This window comes from Rousettus aegyptiacus, unplaced genomic scaffold (assembly GCF_014176215.1).
Source record: "Rousettus aegyptiacus isolate mRouAeg1 unplaced genomic scaffold, mRouAeg1.p scaffold_m13_p_2, whole genome shotgun sequence".
NCBI classification, from domain to species: domain Eukaryota; kingdom Metazoa; phylum Chordata; class Mammalia; order Chiroptera; family Pteropodidae; genus Rousettus; species Rousettus aegyptiacus.
In genome coordinates this window covers 76,409,961-76,427,477 of record NW_023416295.1, presented here as the reverse complement: position 1 = coordinate 76,427,477, position 17,517 = coordinate 76,409,961, and the positions used below count along the sequence as shown (strand labels likewise).

The 17,517-nt window shown below is 41.5% G+C and overlaps 1 protein-coding gene across 11 annotated transcripts in view; it reads left to right on the top strand.

Moving 5' to 3' along the window:
- MGAT5 (alpha-1,6-mannosylglycoprotein 6-beta-N-acetylglucosaminyltransferase) overlaps nucleotides 1-17,517 on the top strand; it is a 321,573-nt gene that overhangs the window by 62,685 nt on the left and 241,371 nt on the right. Inside the window, exon 1 of one of the 11 annotated variants that reach the window (XM_016164006.2) lies at nucleotides 391-481. The exons of the other annotated variants lie outside the window; for them this stretch is intronic. The gene's annotated coding sequence lies outside the window, so the exon portion shown is untranslated. Of the gene's footprint in view, nucleotides 1-390; nucleotides 482-17,517 lie in introns of those variants that run through there. 11 annotated transcript variants of the gene reach the window in all.

Genomic DNA, 17,517 nt, shown 5'->3' with positions numbered 1-17,517 from the left:
TTATGAACTTGGGTGTTCAAGTATGTTTCAGACCTTACTTTGAATTCTTTGAGGTACATACCCAGAAATGGAATTGCTGGACCCTCAATCCTTTTTACACAAGAAAACAAACACGCCCTTTTATGTGATTAGTGTGACCAGGCAAATAGTTACATGCTAAAGTAATAAATATAGGTCCCTTTTTGATATGTGGGCCAATGGGAAGTTAATAGTCTACTTTCAGATTTGTTTTGTTAGAACAGAGGACCGTGCCCAGCACTAACGGGATTACCCTGTAAATGGTGACATTGAAGATGCGAATAAAGGTTGGAGTGTGATTGGCAGGATATAGTTCCAGTGATCCCTCCATCAGATGTTAATCTTACCCGTTTCTTTCGTTCTTCCATATAGTTCCCCACGTGGTTGTATAGTGTAGTGGTTGAAAGCTTGGATTCTGAAACCGGACTACCTGAGTTCAGACTGGAGCTGCTCCAGTGACCAGGTGGGCAAATTGCCTCACCTTCTTGCGCCTCATTTCCCTAGCATACAATGGAGTTAAAAATATAGCACCACTTCTAACATGTAAATCACTTAGAACAGTCCCTAGCACATAGTACCAAGTAAATGTGTGGTTGTGTGTGTGTGTGTGTGTGTGTGTGTGTGTGTGTGTGTGTGTTTCCCAGCAGTAGTCATTTGTACCTGATTGGCAAATAATTTTTTCAGTGACAATAAAATAAAACCTTAGTGAGAGTGTAGGGTGTATGGGCATTCTTACATCTTGCTGGTTGGGAGTGTAAATTGGTATAAGTTTTCTAAAAGAAAATATGGGACTAGTACTATGTCAAAAGCCTAAAAATCCTCTATGTGATCTGGTAATACATTCTAAGGAAATATCTGAAATTGCAAAGGTAGGAATGAAAGACAGTTTATTGTTACTTTTTAATGGAGATAAATTGGGGCAAAAATGCCTGATATGGTGGGATTATTTAAGTTAAAAAAAAATGTATGCAGTGGCGTACTATTTATCTCTTAAATTGTGGTAAAAAAATCTTTTCATAGGGAAATGTTTAAAATGTGTTAAGATACAAAGGCAGGCTATAAGAAAGCAAATAAATGATTGTGATCGATATCTATGTGTGTATGTATAAACACCCTGTGTGTGTATATGTGTATAATATACCAAAATCTTACCAGTACATATTTGCAAATGATGGAATGCTAAATGATTTTTTAAAAATTTTTTGTGATTTTTTTTAGTTATTTGGCACTGGGTAAATTTTTGGCATTGAGCAAGTATTATATTTGTTAGAGAAAAAGACAGTAACTTGGGAAAAGGAGATTCTGGTTGGTGGGCCTGTCTTACAGGGGTTTCAGCACCCAGTAATTGGCTGACCTTGTGCCCAGGCTGTGGTGCCCTTGTCCCCAGATGCTTTCTGCTGGGTTAGATCCCAGAGTCCTAGCTTGAATGTGGACCCCGCAAGTCTTTTGGCATCAGTGGGTACAGGACAATCTCTCTTCTTTTCCTGCCCAAAGTCTTGGTGGCTTCTTAAAGAGTTTCTAGCTGAGACTCTGAGGGGTTTACCAGCATTCCTGAACATCATGGGAAGGGTGTTGTTTAATCAAGTGAGATGAAAGCTGACTTCTGCTGGATCCCATTTTTGGATCTCATTTTCTAGTTTTGTTAAAGTCTCCCTGGAGTGCCTAATGCAGACATTTATGTCCTTGTAGTTTTGTGCATAACATTTTAAAAGGGTAAAAATAAACTTGCTGTTCAAAATTGATCCTAAGCAATATATCTTCCACTGGACATGGGTGCCAGATGGCATTGTACCTCCTGCTGGGTTAATGAATAGGTATTTGCTGAAAACCTTGAGTTGCTCTTGAATGGAATCATTCTGTGCACCTTCAACAGGAAACTGTGCCGGTGGCAATTTGCATTTGTTTCTTTTTCATCCCCCATTTTGATTTTAGGGAGGAGAAAGAGGTGACATGGTCTCTGTGGAATAATTTCCTATGGGTTGAATTACTTTTCTTGCTGCTGTTATGTAGATATTTCTCCCTAAGTAGACATATGTTATGCCAACTGTTGGGAAAAGTCAGTTTCTCTTCAGAGCTGTCTTTAATGGTAGCTTTAAAATTAGTTCTACTAACGTCTTAGGTGGAACAGGACACATGTAGGTATTAATGTGAATGGGGCCAGAAAAAAATGGTGCTCGTGGCTGTGATACCACTTCTGATACCATGTTCTGCGTGTACGCTGGTCACTCATTCTTGCTACAACCTTGAGCGGTGACGTGGAGGCAGGTAGAATATTAAGTCCACTCAGTCCGCTCAGCAGCTTGAAGATAAAATGTCTGGGTGCTATGAAGTAATAATGTTTGAATCAATCTCATCAATTTATTTCACAAGCTGTGAACTAGATGATGACGATGATGATAATGATGTGGTGCGTGTGTGTGTTTAGAATTCAAGAGTTTTAGTCCTGCCGATATAAATTCTTTCCTTCTCTCTGGAGGTGTAGATTCCTCATGCTACATGTGGAGAAAACAGTTTTTGCTGTAATCATTTAGGTGGGTTCTGAAGTCCTGCCTTCTTCAGCAGGCCTTTCTAGAGGTAGTGTTCCTCAATTCTGCACTGGTTAAAGCCAGTGGAATATCTTGTATGAGCATTTATGCCTCTCCAAGATATTAGTATTTTGTGGTTCAGATGGTCCATGTTACCACAAGAACCTAACTTCAGAAAGTCAATAAGGAGTTGAAGGTGGGCTGTTTTATCAGTATCTGGAAGTCTTTTCTCTGTGATCCAAGCGGGTTGCTCAGGCTCAGATGGTCCAGCAGTATTTTATTAGTGACTGTGGCTATGAAGGTCACATATCTATTTTATGTTCATGGTCTCTGATCTCACATGTCCCGATAACACAGTTGGCATTGGTGTCATGGATAATGGAGGCTGTCCACCTCCAGGACTGAAACACCCTTTGGACTATTCCTGTCAGTGGTTTGGATTTCTTCAGGTTCTCAAACCAGTGGTTCATTTCTCACTCACCCAAGAGGGTGACTTGAATCTGAATTAGCAGATGTTGTACTAGAATTGAATCCTTGTTCGTCTTTAACAAATATAATACCCTCAACGTTTTTAAACTTGGAAAGTTTCAAGTATGACTTTCCTGTTTTGGAGAAGGGTTTATCTTAAAGGTTCTGAAATAGTCATTTGGTTTTGGTCTGGGCATTGTGTAAAATTTCTTTTTTATCCACTTATGTTAGAGTATAATTTTCTAGATGTTAGCTTAGAAATTAGAAAGGAGAACAATCCAAACATTTTAATCATGGAGTCCGAAATGTTCCATGTTAACCTATTATCTCCAATATGGGTTGTAACACATGGTTTTATAATTTACATACATAGGCTCTATGTTCCCTTCACTCATAGTGAGCTTGGAATGGGCTTCCTTTAGCCTCATTCATTTTCGAACTCTTAGTACTTGTTGCTTTAGGTAAATCCCATTGTAAAGTTTGCCTATAGCCTTTTTATCGTCTGTAATCTTTGTTGTATTTGAGGCGGTGGGTGGGTGGGTGGGTGTGTGTGTGTTTGGGAAGAGCTTCTGGGCTAGATGATCTCCTTTCCAGAGTTGGTTGTATTCTTCTTGTAGCTTGTAATAAGGAGCAGCCTTTATTCTCTGTGCTGTGCTGGCCATGACCATGGGTTAGATCTTTGAGGACTGGGAGTCTAGGCTTTGCTGTGCCTGTAACTAACTGATTTGTTTTCTCTAGTAAGTCACTTTATGTGTCTGGGCAACTAGAACAAATTGTCTTGAAGGCCCCTCCACCTGTAAACTGCTATGTTTCTGAAGAGTAAAAATGACTTTATTTGGGGGAAACTCCAGGGTTAATGGTTAAGATGATTCTCATGGAGTTAAAAAAAATTTTTTCCCCCAGTTTATCATTTGAGGTAGCTCCCCTTAGGTTCCTGGACATGGTCTTCTTTGATAGTTGAATTTTCTCATTTCTCTATATCGTTTTTTAAATTTTTGTTGGGGCTTTTGTTTAGTCCTTGTGCCAAGCTATAAGCAAGTAGAAATGGGAATGTTCTCTTTAGCATAGATATGGTCTAGATTGACTTTGTGCTTAGAATATGACTCATGACCTATCCTGGATATTTGAAAGAATATGTTTTCCCTTATTTTTGAAAAGAGAAGATTTTAGGTTGTTGCTTCTGGCGCTCAGCTACTAGCCTGGGATGTGTATGTATAATTTTTTTCTTCAGATCTTAAGGTTTAAAAAAATCTTCATAGCGTCTAAGGGAGTTTCTTAAAACATTGTTTTTTTTTTTTTGGTGCGTTTTAATTCAATGTGGGATCTGTTTTCAAAGCAAAATGATCGTTTAAAAATATGACAGCTCAGATTTCTTAGTGCTCTAGCTAATTGTTTTTCTAATAGGTACAAAATTATTTTTCCATTAAGTGTAACTCCTAAGAAACAATAGTTGATTCTCATAAGTGTTATGGATCTTTAGCTGCACCTTTATTCTTTAGAAGCTGTGTCCTATCTTAACAGACTAAGATGTAATCATTTAAGAGGAATACTTGTGTTTATTGGATTTACAAGATTTCTTTAAGCCATAGCCTTGTTTGAATTTTCAGTTGTTTAAAAGAAATTACTCTCAAGATAACATGGTTAATTCAACAATTTCATTCATTAGTTTACCAAACAGTAACTGCGTTCCTACTGTGCCGGTACTGAGAGGCATGCAATGAAGGGCAGTGGGGGATTAGGGATTTGAAGGTGAAAAAAGCAGTTTTTTCCATCAAGAACTGAGCCAATTCAAGGGTTAACAGGCATATATATTATAATACATAACTTCTATCCATTTTTAAAAGTCCTTCAATCTCTTATGAGTTGGGAAATCTTTGCATTTTAATGTGGCTATGATATTGAGGGATTTTCTAGGTCAGGAAGGGCCTTCCAGGCAGAGGGAATGGTGTTAGCATTGGTGAAGTGATGCTAGACTTGTTTCAGAAATTGTGAATTATTTACATGGTAATTATTGGTGACAATTCACTCAAAAAGGTAGACTGAGACATTGATGGGCCAAAAGAAAAAAGCTTGTATTTTCGGGTGAGTCTAGCACTTAAAATCTGAGGTTTGAGATTAAAGAGAGAATTTTGAGTCTCCTGGTAAAACTTACTTTCTTTGAAGTTGTAGATGAAAATGCCTGCCATATTGTTGGGCTGAGGAGGAAAAGAAAGTATGAAGGGATTGCTTCTTGATCAGTAGTCCTTAGCATATTTCATGTCGGAAAGAAAACTCTGGTATTAGGATTCAAATGCAACTGCCCTAACAGAAACCCAAAATTATAGTGGCTTAAACAAAATAGAGTTCATTTTCTTATATGTTAAAGTTAACTAGATGGTACTTATGTTCTGCTAACATCTCAGAGGCTCAGGCTTCTTCGTGGGGTCACCCTTCCGTCTCCAGTGTTGCTCTCCTTTTTCCATAGCCCAAGATAAGGGAGGGAACATGGTGGGAGGAAGCGCAAGGGGAGATGATGACCTAGGAGTGCATGTGTTTCTCCTACTTATACTCTACTGGGTAGAGTTCGATCATATTGCTACCTACTGCAGGAGGTGCTTGTACTCTGCTCAATTTCTGATTCTGTGGAAGAAGGGGAAAATGGCCTTGGGGGAACAAAAGTAGTCCAACACGGCCCTCTTTGGACCTTGTCATCTGTAGCAGAAGCTTTGGTAACTGGAAATAAAAGGTTCTTTAAACCCTGAATAACTAAGAAGGGTAGGCACAGACTACTTTTTCCAAGTTCTTTGCATCAAAGCACAAAACAGATGTTATCTGTGTGCCTCTTCAGACTCTGAACCCATTGGCCGGTCTCAAGCTGTCCTTACTGAACTTCACCATCATGGACAATACACATGCACTACTGGACATTTACCCTTCTTGCTCTTAATGTCTGCCCAGCTCTAAATATGTCCAGTGTTCTGACCCAGCATTCCTCAGTACTGCCGAGCAAGTGGTCGCAGTGCCCAGGAAGTTTGCTGGAGGCTTCCTTTAGCTCTTGGATCTGACTGAATATGAGGCTTGGCTTTCTTGGGCCATCTGGACTCATTCCAAGGCAGTTGGGTTACTAAGATCTCGTGGGTAGTTCAGTACAAAGTGCCTATGGACCTGGAGTTCCATTGATGTAGGTGAGCACGGTCCACCCACCCTTGCCATGCTTCTCAGAGCCTCTGCTCCCAAACCTGCTTCGTAATCTACATCACCTGGAAGAGGGGCTGATTAAATTTGTAGGTTCTTGCTATCCACCGCAGCAGCCAATTAGAGCAGGTTCTCAAGGGGTGGTGCCCAGGAATTGATGGTTGTGGAATAGCACTCCTATGTGGGTTTGGTGGGCTAGTTTTGGGAACCACTGCTTTGTAATCTTTCTCCTTCTAAACAACTCTTGGTAACTGCATCACATTCCGCCTTCCACTGAAGGATTTATGTTACAGCTTAACTTGTAAATGCTAGGCACTGGGCTGTTTCAGATACTCAGTAAGTATGAGAGAGACAGAAGTTTATTTTTTGAATGAAGTATTTGTGCGAAGCTCTTGGACTCCCTTGAAATGTATTCTCATGGCATATTAAGTTGTCTTAAAACATTTTGGTTAACAGAGGTAAAAATTAGCACACCAGGAAATGTTGCATGTGTATCATCTTGGAGACATTAAATACTTTATCTTCCAAAATTGGTGATAGATTTAAAGGTAAGCATTAAATTCCATCCTGGAGTTTATGTGCTAAGGCAGTGTTTCTTAGGGAAATCTTTTGCACATAATTCGACTAAATTCTAAGAGTATTGAATTCCCAACCTTTCTTAACGGCACTTCTTTGCCTCCCATCCTCCAGCTCTCATGGGGCAGAAGTGTATTTTCCTCTTTCCTGATAGGACACGGAGACTTGTATATCCCATAAGACAAAATCTCGCAGGATGGGGCTGGAGTCTTGGAACTAGTCAGGGCACACAGGGAAAAGCTGTGGGACCAGCTGTTGACTGCGATCCACTCTTTTTTTTTTTTTTTGCCACCTGTGGACGGCGGGATGTTCTTTGGTGGAAGCTGGCGATTCGGGGCTGGCTGCTGGCTGCAGCTGTATTTTCTTTGCTTGCTTGATTTTCTTTTTCTAAAAACAGTAGCTTGTACCTTGTTCTGCCATTCACTCTGTGGGGATGGAACATTAAATTTCTGTTTAGAAAAATGTAATAATTTTACTCTGTTCTGTCTGCTGTTCCAACAACTCTTTGACGTCAGTGTTCTGTGACTTTCTCCCCAACTGTTTGATCACTCAAATATTCATTCTGTGGTTTTGTTCCACTAGTCACTTAGGATTTTCTTCTTAGGGCTGACTCAGAACCTTTGCCTTTTTCTTCTCCCTTATTATTTCAACCATTGACTTTGGGAAAGTTACCCCTTTGCTTGGGAAATGCCTCTGCATAACGGCTCATCTCCATTGTTGCTCATCAGTCCTGTTGGTGTTTGAGGGAAGCAGGTGTGGATTGGGTGCTGACCAGGTACTCTGTATGCGGAAGTGGAGCAGGTGGTAGGATTGACCGTGGTCCTTGCTTGCGGGGAACTTCAGTGGTCTGACAAATATAACACCTCATGCTCAGTTAGACTCTTAAAGGCACTAACTAGAAGAAATATGTTGTAGAGTACCTGAGGACTTCTTTTTTGTCTCAGGTCTGCTTTTAAAATTAAGAATTGATTACATAGTCCTTTGCAGAAAGCAGTGTCTTTTATTTGGACAACGATGATTGTTTTAGCTGACTCCCCCATCCCCCCATAAAGCCTGAGAAAGTCATGACTTTGGGGGAGTATTCCAGAAATATGCGGATGACTGACCTTGGTAAGGACACTGCTAACAGTCATACTTGAAGGGTTTCAACAGATTTTCTGCAAGGGAAAGTAGCCTTCAGCATGAATGCTTCAGACAGAGCTGTTTGGAGTCCCCTGACATCGTCTTCCTTTGTGAGTTCCTCTGGAAATTTCTCTTGTCTCTGCAGTAATGCTGTCTTTTCAGGGACACAGCCCTTCTTCGTGGAGCATGGCAGTCGTCACCAGTTAGTGGTGCCGCTGGCCTCTTTTTCTTCTTTTCTCTGTTTAGCCCCTCTTTGTCCTTCGCCCCTAGATGTAATCAGATAAACCCAATTTGGTACAAGTCAAGCGTCTTTCAGTGTCAACTCTGTTAGCCTTTCTCCATTTATCCATTCATACAAGGAATAGTTGAGCACTTAACTGTGTACTAAGCACTATTCTCATCTCCAAGGATGCAGCGGTGAACAAACCAGGTGAGTTCTCTGCGCTCTTGGAGCTTATATTTGGTGAACAAAATAAACAGTACTTTCTGATAGTTATGTGCCTACGAAGCAAAGGGAAAGGTAAAGAGGAGCATGCATTTCATAAAATGACTGGAGACAACTCAATTCCCTACATTGGAATTATGAGTCGAAGAATGAGGAGTCAGCCGTGGAAGAATTTCCCAGGCAGGGGAGAAAGCGTGCACAAAGGTCTTGTGAAGGCATTTTTGGTGGGGAGGAGAGTGGGATGAAATGAGGTTGGTGAGGTAGCAGATGGCCAGAATGTGATAGTCTACATGTAACCGGAGTAAGGAGTTTTGCATTTCTTTTAAGTGTAATGGGAAGTCATTGGAGTACAGAGGACAACCGTAGTAAGTCTTTCCTCTGTGTAAATGGCCCCATATTTCTGTCGGTGTCGATATTCCGGATTGCCTCCTCATATGTGGACGCTACGGGTCCAAGGGCCAGGTTATAAATTTTATTTCCTTCCTAAAAGTGACATGCCATTTTAGGAAGGAAATGCCTTAACAGATTCATCCCTCCACTGCCTTATCCCACACAATTGCGACCTTTATTGTTGTGGTGCCACCCATGGAGCCAATTGAGATGAACTGTGAGCCTTTATGAGCCTGCTAGGCGACTGACTCTCCACCACGCAGGGTTAGAGGAGATCAGTCCTGAGCTTCCAAAGGAGGTAGCTTATAAAGCCTAAAACCACATCAAACAAGCAAGCAGGTTTACCGAAGCAGAAGTTGGCCATTAGCATATCTTTGCACAGGACATCTCCTAGAACCACATCCTGGTTACAAGCAGATTACAGAAGCAGAAGTTGGCCGTTTGAAAAATTTCCACCCTTAACATTATCTGTCACAGCAGCAGCTTACTTTGTGGGGATCTTCACTCATGGAGGTGCTCGGAAGGAAAGGTTGGGCCATTCTGCCAGCCCTTTCTGTTCCTGTGTCTCTGTTAACTAATGTTCCTTCTTGACTCCTACTGGTATAGTGAGAGGAAAGGGAAATTGAATGAAGTATGCCTAGAGCAAATCACTGTAATCCTATTCCCAGTGCTATGGCTTTCTGTGTGTCCCCTCCTCTCCCTTTTCCTTCACCATCTGCTGCTGCGCTTAGAGTTTTCTTTCTTCTCCCCTACTGTTCCTGTAAATTATTATCAGGGTTCATAAAGACTTAAAGGTCACCTGTTATATAGCATAATCAAATGCACATCCGTGGACTAAATTTTTCTGTAAGTTCCTTTGGATTTCAAACACAAATGAAACAAGTGAATTTACACTTCAGTTTTGGGGAGCTTATCTGTTGTTTATTCATTCAACTACGGTTGTTATTAAAGACCTGCTTTGTGCCTGGTCTTATTCCTTCCTGGTGCTGTTTCTTAAAGAGGAGGCTGTTTTAGCTCTCTTGGGGCCTATGTAATCTGGTTGAGGCAGGTCGACCTGTGAACCAGCAGGTATAGTAAAGTATTAAGTAAAGGTAGGTCCAGAGGTCAGCGGGAGCACAGAGATGTGTCTTTTGGGAGCATCAAAGGGGGTTGTCTGCTCTCTTTGAGATGGTGGAATGGGGGGCGGGTGGGATATTGTAATCCTCTCTTAGGCTTTGACCAATAATAAGCAAATTATTTTTCTGTCTCTTCTATTTGAAAAGTCTCTTTTCATATTTTATGTTCGGGAACCAGCAGATAGGAGAAAAGATGAGATGATGGGGAGGGAGGAAGGGAAGAGTATAGACAGTCAGATGCCCCCTTGAAGCCTCTGGAGCCTCCTCGAAAAGAAGTCACCATCTTCTGCCATGCCCAGTCAACCTCTGACAACTCCAGGCATGTTGAAATGGTTTTGATGATTTGACTTTGAATCCTTTTCTCCTTCCACCTTCAGGATGACCTGTGCCAGTCAGATCCCCGAGGGTGCAGGTATTGTCAGTGAGGTAACAGCTGCTCAATGCTAATGAGAAAACAGTGGTTTTCTAAGATGGCCTTGGTGGCCTCTGATCCAGCATCCTTATCTGCCTGACACACTGCTCAAGAGGCCATACCAAGTGCTTGTTTCTCCTTCCTCCTTCCCCTTCCTCATCATCGTCATTATTGTTGTTGTTATTTATTAATGGAATAGCTTTGAAACCACCTAACCCAAGAGCTTGCACTTGCCAGTAGCTCAGTAGCTTGAATCTATATCTGTTTTCCTCTACTCTGCCCTCTCTTGCCTCTTGCCCCAGTAACCAACCACCAGCCAGAATTTTGTTTATTATTCCCTTGTTGGGCCTCCACCTTGTGGCTGGCCCAGGGCTCAGCGTTCGGACAGAAGTGCTGCTGTAGACATGGCCTTTAGCTTCGAGCCTCTAAAGCCCAGCTAATTCCCGCCTCCCCCACCCCCGCCTTTTCCTTTTTTGTATGTGGGTGAGTGGCTGGGAAATGTCTTTAGGGATCTTTCCTACTGGTGAAGATTAGCAGAATCTTAGAGTCCTTTTAGCTGGTATCTTTTGTAGTCAAATTTAATTTTGTAAGGCCCATTATCTTCTTTTATAATGATTGTTTTGTAATGCTCTTTGTCATCCTGAATTCAAGTTATAGATAATATAACTGACCAATGACACGATTTCCAAAAAAAAAAAATCATTTCCTAATTAATGTAAAAGAAATGAACTGAATGCATAATCAAACAGATATTTCATTATCTAAATGCTTGGGCCCAACTATACTAAGAGGACAAAATGTAGTAGTCAATCACTGCATCTATTGGTAAAATCATGTATACATGTAACAACTCCAATTACAGTGCTGATTTGGCGATTCATATTCCAGAAGTGGCTTTGTCATCAGTGATGTTTGTTCGTTTGTTTGTTTGTTTTTTAAATAGTTAATAGCTTGGGGAAAAGTTCAGAACAAAACAAAGTATGTTCTTGGCTTATTGTACATGATAGGTACATTCAGGGAAAATTTAGGATATGTTAAAACTGTTAAAAGTAGTTTGTCCTCATATGTGCTCCTGACTCACTTATCACACAGCAGGTCTGACTCCACTGGGGTGCTCTTTTTAAATGCAGATTTCTGGCTTCTACTCCTGCTGGTTCAGCGGGCATCAGGTGAGCTCTGGAATTTGCATTTTTAATGAGCATCCTGGGTCTTTCCAATGTAGTTCCGCGGGTAACCCTCCACCACCTTTGAGATATACTATTTGAAATTCAGTCTTTATTCACCTTGAATGCTCTTTAAGGGGTGTTCTAGGAATAGGAAGAACCCAGAACCTGCTTCCTATTAATGTTTTAATGTTTCTTTTAATGTTTGCTAAGAATAGTTAGTCTTCCAAGTGAGCTGAGGATCAGTCACAGGAGCAACGATCAGATTTTTGGTGAGTCCTATAGAGAACATTTCTAGCTTCCTGATTCTTGCATTTAAAAAATGCACTTTCAAAAGGGTCAGGTGATGGATCCATTCTGAAACTCTTTATCTTGCCCCACTAATTTACCACCATGGATTTCACGTAAAGAGATACCCTGGGTTTTATGAGGCATGACCGTGTGAGAAGCCGAGGGGTCTGGAAAAGGGTAGGGGCTGATCTGGAATCTTAATCTGTCAGCTCTTGGCTGCTTGTGACCTTGGGCAAGTCATTGCACCTCTTAAGACCCACTTTATGACTCTTGAGGATCCAAGGCACTTTGGGTTTAGTAGACCCCTTCCTCCATTAAAAAAATATTAAAAATTATATTTTATGACTGCATCCAGGGTGGGGTATATTCATTTTCCCGTCTGATTTTAAAAGAATGAAAGCATTTTTATGGCCCCTAAAAGTTTCACGGGCTCTAGACACTGTGTGCCATGCTTCGTGGATAAGTCGGTCACGTGCCTTTCTGAACATACATTTCTTCACCTGAAAAATGAGAGGGTAGTTATTTTGCAGGTATGTTGTGGATATTTGGCCTGATATGAACAAAACCCCTCAGACATGTTTACTACCTGGCATAAGTTGGAGTAGTTGCACTTGGGCCAAGAGGGAGCATCCCATTTAAGATCCAGCCTTGGTACAGGCGCTTAAAGGATCAGACTTCTCTTTTCACCGCATAATTTTTCTTAATCATGTTGTTTACATTGAGATTCTTCTCCCTCCTAATGTATGTTTTTATTCATGCCAACACTCATTTCAATTGTCTCCAGGATTCCCACCATCTGTTGGGTTTGACACCCCTCCCACCCTTTTGGGAGGATCTCGTGATCACGTGCTCATCTTTTAAAGGAGAATGGAGATGCATTTGTTCTTTCTATTGTTGGGAGGATTAGAGATTCTAATTTTCACCTGAGCTCTCTTGTTTTATGCTATGTCCCCTTCTTCCTAGGCCAATTAAGAGATAAATTGATTGTTAGCAAGTGGCGTGATGGCCTGGGGTTAAGTGACAGCCTTGGCTAGCTAGAGCTCTGTGAAGGAGTAGAAATAATGCTAATGGAAGGTTAGGGAGCTGGCTAGCTGGTAGAAAGGAGAGAATGGGCCATACAGAGAGCAAAGAAGCCAGGAGAGGGAATGAGAACGATATGCAGGACCCCAGGATGGAGATCTTGTAAGCTTTTCTATTTGTTGGTGGAAGAGCACCCAGCCTATAAAAAAGTTTTACAAGAGTTTGAGCCAAAATTTCAAGGACGTGCTTGGAAGCAAAATCTCAACAGACTGAGAAAATGCTCTGGAGAAAGTTAGTTTTGCAGCTCACTTTACATATTATTGTTACCTAAAGAGGCAATTTGAACTCTGGTGCTTCTCTGGCAACTTGCGATTCCCGGTTCTTTTTGCTGACACAGAGATAATGCCAGCGTAGAGAGTTATGAGAGATACGATTTATTAAAGGTATGTTTTGAGGGAGAAACAGGTCACGCCTCAACTAGCTGTGTAGAAACAAAAATATGCTCCATGTGAGGAGCAGGTTACGGCAAAGAGGGCTGTGACAACACAGATGTGGGAAGGTCTACTTATATTTGGGCTGTAATGGGAGGTCCTAGATCTGCATGTGAGGTCACCTTGACTGACAGTTGGCCATATACCTTTTGCCTACTGCATATGCGCTTACCCAGAATTCACTCTGTAATAATTAGATTCATGAACTTCCAGGCATAGGCATGATATTATTGATGGTACATATATATAATGAGGCTGAGGTTATAGACAGGTCGGAGTAGTACTTTCTGTGCAAGCATCTGTGGCATGTTTAGCCAGCAGCTTTTATGGCCTTTGTGTTCTAGAATTTGGGGTAATATGTAACTCTAAAGGGGGAGGTGTTTCTGGGAGGTCCTTAAGGAAGGTCTTCAAGAGAGGTTTCTATGGTTACAGAGCTGGTCCTTTGCTCCTGTCGCTCATGTCTGCCTAACTACCTAACATCAAAGGAGAAGATGTAAGGAAGGTTACACGAATCTATTGGTGGTAAATTAGGGGGGCTAGATAAAGTAAAGTGGGAGAAGTCTCTAGGATTAGATAAAAAGCAAAATGGAAAAACATTTCTTTTATACTGATAGGTACAGGATAGTTAATACTTTACATTTACAGTACATAGTGATAGTTCACAGGCAACAAAATAACAGTGAGGGGGTCTGAGGTGTGGTGGGTCTGGTGTCCTTGTGCTGTGCTGCCCGCACTTGTGCCTTTGAGAGGTCTGGAAAAGAAAATTACTCTGACATTTCAAAGGTTATACTAGATGCATAAAGATAACAGGTGTCAAGGAAGCTACAGGCCTAGGGTATGACTACTCACTGTGACCTGCTTAGGTAGGAAGTTTTATATCCAGACCATCCTGTGTGGTTACTTTCGGCCACTTAGTTTATAAGGCCTGCCATGTGCCTTGCCCCCAAGCTTGTCAGGTTTAATGTATGGCTCCTTTCTAGTACACATGTTGAAACCTGGGAAATCACTATTCTTTAAAACCAAAAAGACTGACTGTCAAGATAATTTGATATTGCCCCTGGATTGTAAAGCCAGTCAGCAGCTTGTGACCAAGTATTTACTTAGCTCCCGGTGTGTGCCAGACACTGGGGATACATAGTGAGCAGTCCTGGAAGGGAATCACACACCACATCAGCAAACAATTAAGAGTGTTTCAGGTATTCCTGAGTGTTCTGGAAAAGAGTGGGGTAGTATTAAAGCATGTGATTGAAGGGTTGCTTTCACTAGGGCTGGGTGACAACTTAAACATTTGGGGTAGGGCCTCAGGGAGGGCTGAGGGTAAGACTTCATGGAAGGAAGAGGACAAGCATTTATAGATCTGGAAGAAGATTATTCACAGCAAAAGGGACAGCAAGTACAAAGGCCCTGAATTGGGAACAAGCCTAGGCACATTACAGGAGAGGACAGAAGGCCAACGCATGTGCATGCCGCTGTCAACAAAAGTTAGCTGCCACCAATCTAATGCCAACAGGAATCCTCAATGTGGGGTGCAGAAAAAAGGAGAAACTTCATTCAGGTGAACAGTTTGCAAACCAAGGAAATGCAAAGTATGCTCCATCTTTTCTAGAGAAAGTTCCCACCCAGGTTCTCAATTTGTTTATTTTTAAGCAAATGAGGAATCCAAATTGCACTGTCCTGACTGGTCTGCTTTACATGTTCCAATTGGTTAGTATAGGTGCAAATAAGAATATAGCTGTGTAGTTCTGATTGAACAGAGCAGGTCTCAGCCCATTGGTAGAAATAAGATTCCAGGAACTCCTTTATAAGGGTAGGCTCAGATGGCAGGAACATAGTGCAGTTAGCAGCTTAGTCTGGGGCTTTTTCCTTGATAGGCAGTGCGCATGAGAGGCATCTGTCAGTAATGGCTGCTACACTCTTTTAAGAATTTGGAGCCAGTTAACCCCAAAGAGTCCTTAATGGCCAGTGTATTACTTCTCAGAGTTTACATAAGTAAATAAGGAAGAGAAAGAGTAGAGGCTGAGGCCCAGGCAGTAGCCAGGTCATTTAGTTCATGGTGAAGTGTGGAGTTTGACTATAGCTGGAAGCCCCTGGATAGTTTACACATGGGAATGACACCTGATTTCTCCTTTAGAGAGGTGACTAACTGCCCTGTGGAGGGTGAAGGTTGATTGGAGGTGAGGGTGAGGAGACAGGAAGGTAAGAGTAGCTTGGATTGGGGTGGAAGTACTGAAGAAGGTGAAAAATTGCTAGATTTGGGGTAAGTATTGGAGGCAGAGCTGATAGAATTACTGATTGAATGAGAAAGGTAGGAGGGCAGGAAGAGAATGTGCTAGTGAAGGCTGTAGGTTTTGCTTGTGTACAGTGTGGATGACGATGCCCGTTACTAAGCTGATGTGTGTCTCTGAAATCAGCAGCTCTGTTTTGGGCTGGCTAAGGGGAATACTTCCTAAACATTCCTGTGTCAGCACTGGGATTTTTGGATCTGGTGCTCGCTCACGTAAGGGTGCAAGGCTGGATGTATGGTTTTGAAATCATGGGCCAGGGTGTAGTCACTAAGAGATTACAGAGAGAAGAGGGCCAAGGACACAGCTTTAGGGGTGTCCCATGGTGGTGACTTCTGGGAGAGAAGTCCTTCAGGGAATTTTTGTGGTGTCCTGAAGTCACGTCAGCAAAAAGAGCAGTTCTATTAATAGAAATCCCCAAAGAGATGACAGAAAACCAACTATATGACATGCCCTGAAAAAGAATAGTGATTAAGAGGTTCTTAAAAGTGTGATATTCTGCCTCTTGAATGCTAAGAAAGCCACCTGAGGAGGCTGTTCCTAATTGAGCGATATGGCCTTTTAGGGTCTTAACATTGTCTTATGTTTGTGTTAGAGATTATTGGCTTTGTGAGCAAAGCCTTTGACATTTGTGGATGGAGTGTACTCATTATTAAGAGGAATTGTCTGAAACGAATGTCAGTTCATTTTTTCCCCTAAGCTTTGTTTTTTACAAATTACCATAAAGTTTATTTTAGAAACTTGTAATAGGTAAGAGGAAGGAGATAAGTGATTTCTGAAACTTCTAATGGCCACTTACTGAATCTTGGCATTCTTTCACATCTCCTGGAGGAAGAGGGATATCATTTTTAGATACAAAGGATCCCCAGGGTGCTGATATAAATAATTTAGATGAGCCAGCTCCTTCCTCTCACCCAGGCTGGGACATGGTGTATTAGTTTCTTATTGCTGGTGTAACAAATTACCACACTTCACGTCTTAAAACAAGACAAATTTATTATGTTATAGTTCTGGAAGTCAGAAGTCTGAAGTGAGTCTGTAGTGGGTTTAACGATGCCCTCCAAAGATTTCAGGCTTTAACTCCCAGATGCTGTAAATGTTACCATATATGGAAAAAGAGACTTTGCAGATGCGAGTAAATGAAGCAAGCATCTTGAGATGGGGAGACTATCCTGGATTGTCAAGATGGACCCTAAATCACAAATGTCTTTTTAAGAGAAGCAGAGGAAGAATACGCAGAGACAAAAGGCAGTGTGACAATGGAGGCAGAGATTGGAGTGATGGAGTCACCAGCTAAGGAATGCTTATAGCAACCATAAGCAGGAAAAGCAGGGAAAGAATTGTCCCCTATGCCCTTTGGTGGGAGCATAACCCTGCTGAACTATAGAACTGTGAGAGAATAAATTTCCATTGTTTTAAGCCACTGGGTTTGCGGTAATTTGTTATAGCAACAATAAAAAAATTAATGCAGAGCCTCACTAGGCTAAAATCAAGTGTTGCCAGGGCTGTGTTTATTTTCTGGAGGCTCTAGTGGGGAATGTTAGTTTGCCTTTTCTATCCTCTGGAAGCTGCCCACTTTCCTTACCTCATGGGCCCCTACCATCTTCAAAGCCAATTTGTCCTGACACTTTTAGACATTGACTCATGTGTCTCCCTTGTCCATATGTAAGGACCCTGGTAATTATGTTGGATCCACCCAAATAATCTACTATTACCTTAAAGTCATCTGATTAGCCACCTAATTCCCTGTGCAACTTTAATTCCCTTTTGCCATGTAAGGCAACATATTTTGGTGATTAGAACAGGGACGTTTTTAGAGGCTTTTATTCTGCCTACCACAGGGGCTGTTTTTTAAAGAATATCATATCAGGTGAAGAAATAGGTCTCTCTGAGAAATTGAACTTGCCCATCTGAGGTTATCGTGACATTGTTACCTTCTCACTGAGTGGGCCACCCAGACTTCCATGTTTTAGCCTCCAAATCAAGCTTTTTTCTTTAAGGCACATGGCAAACCCCATGATGATA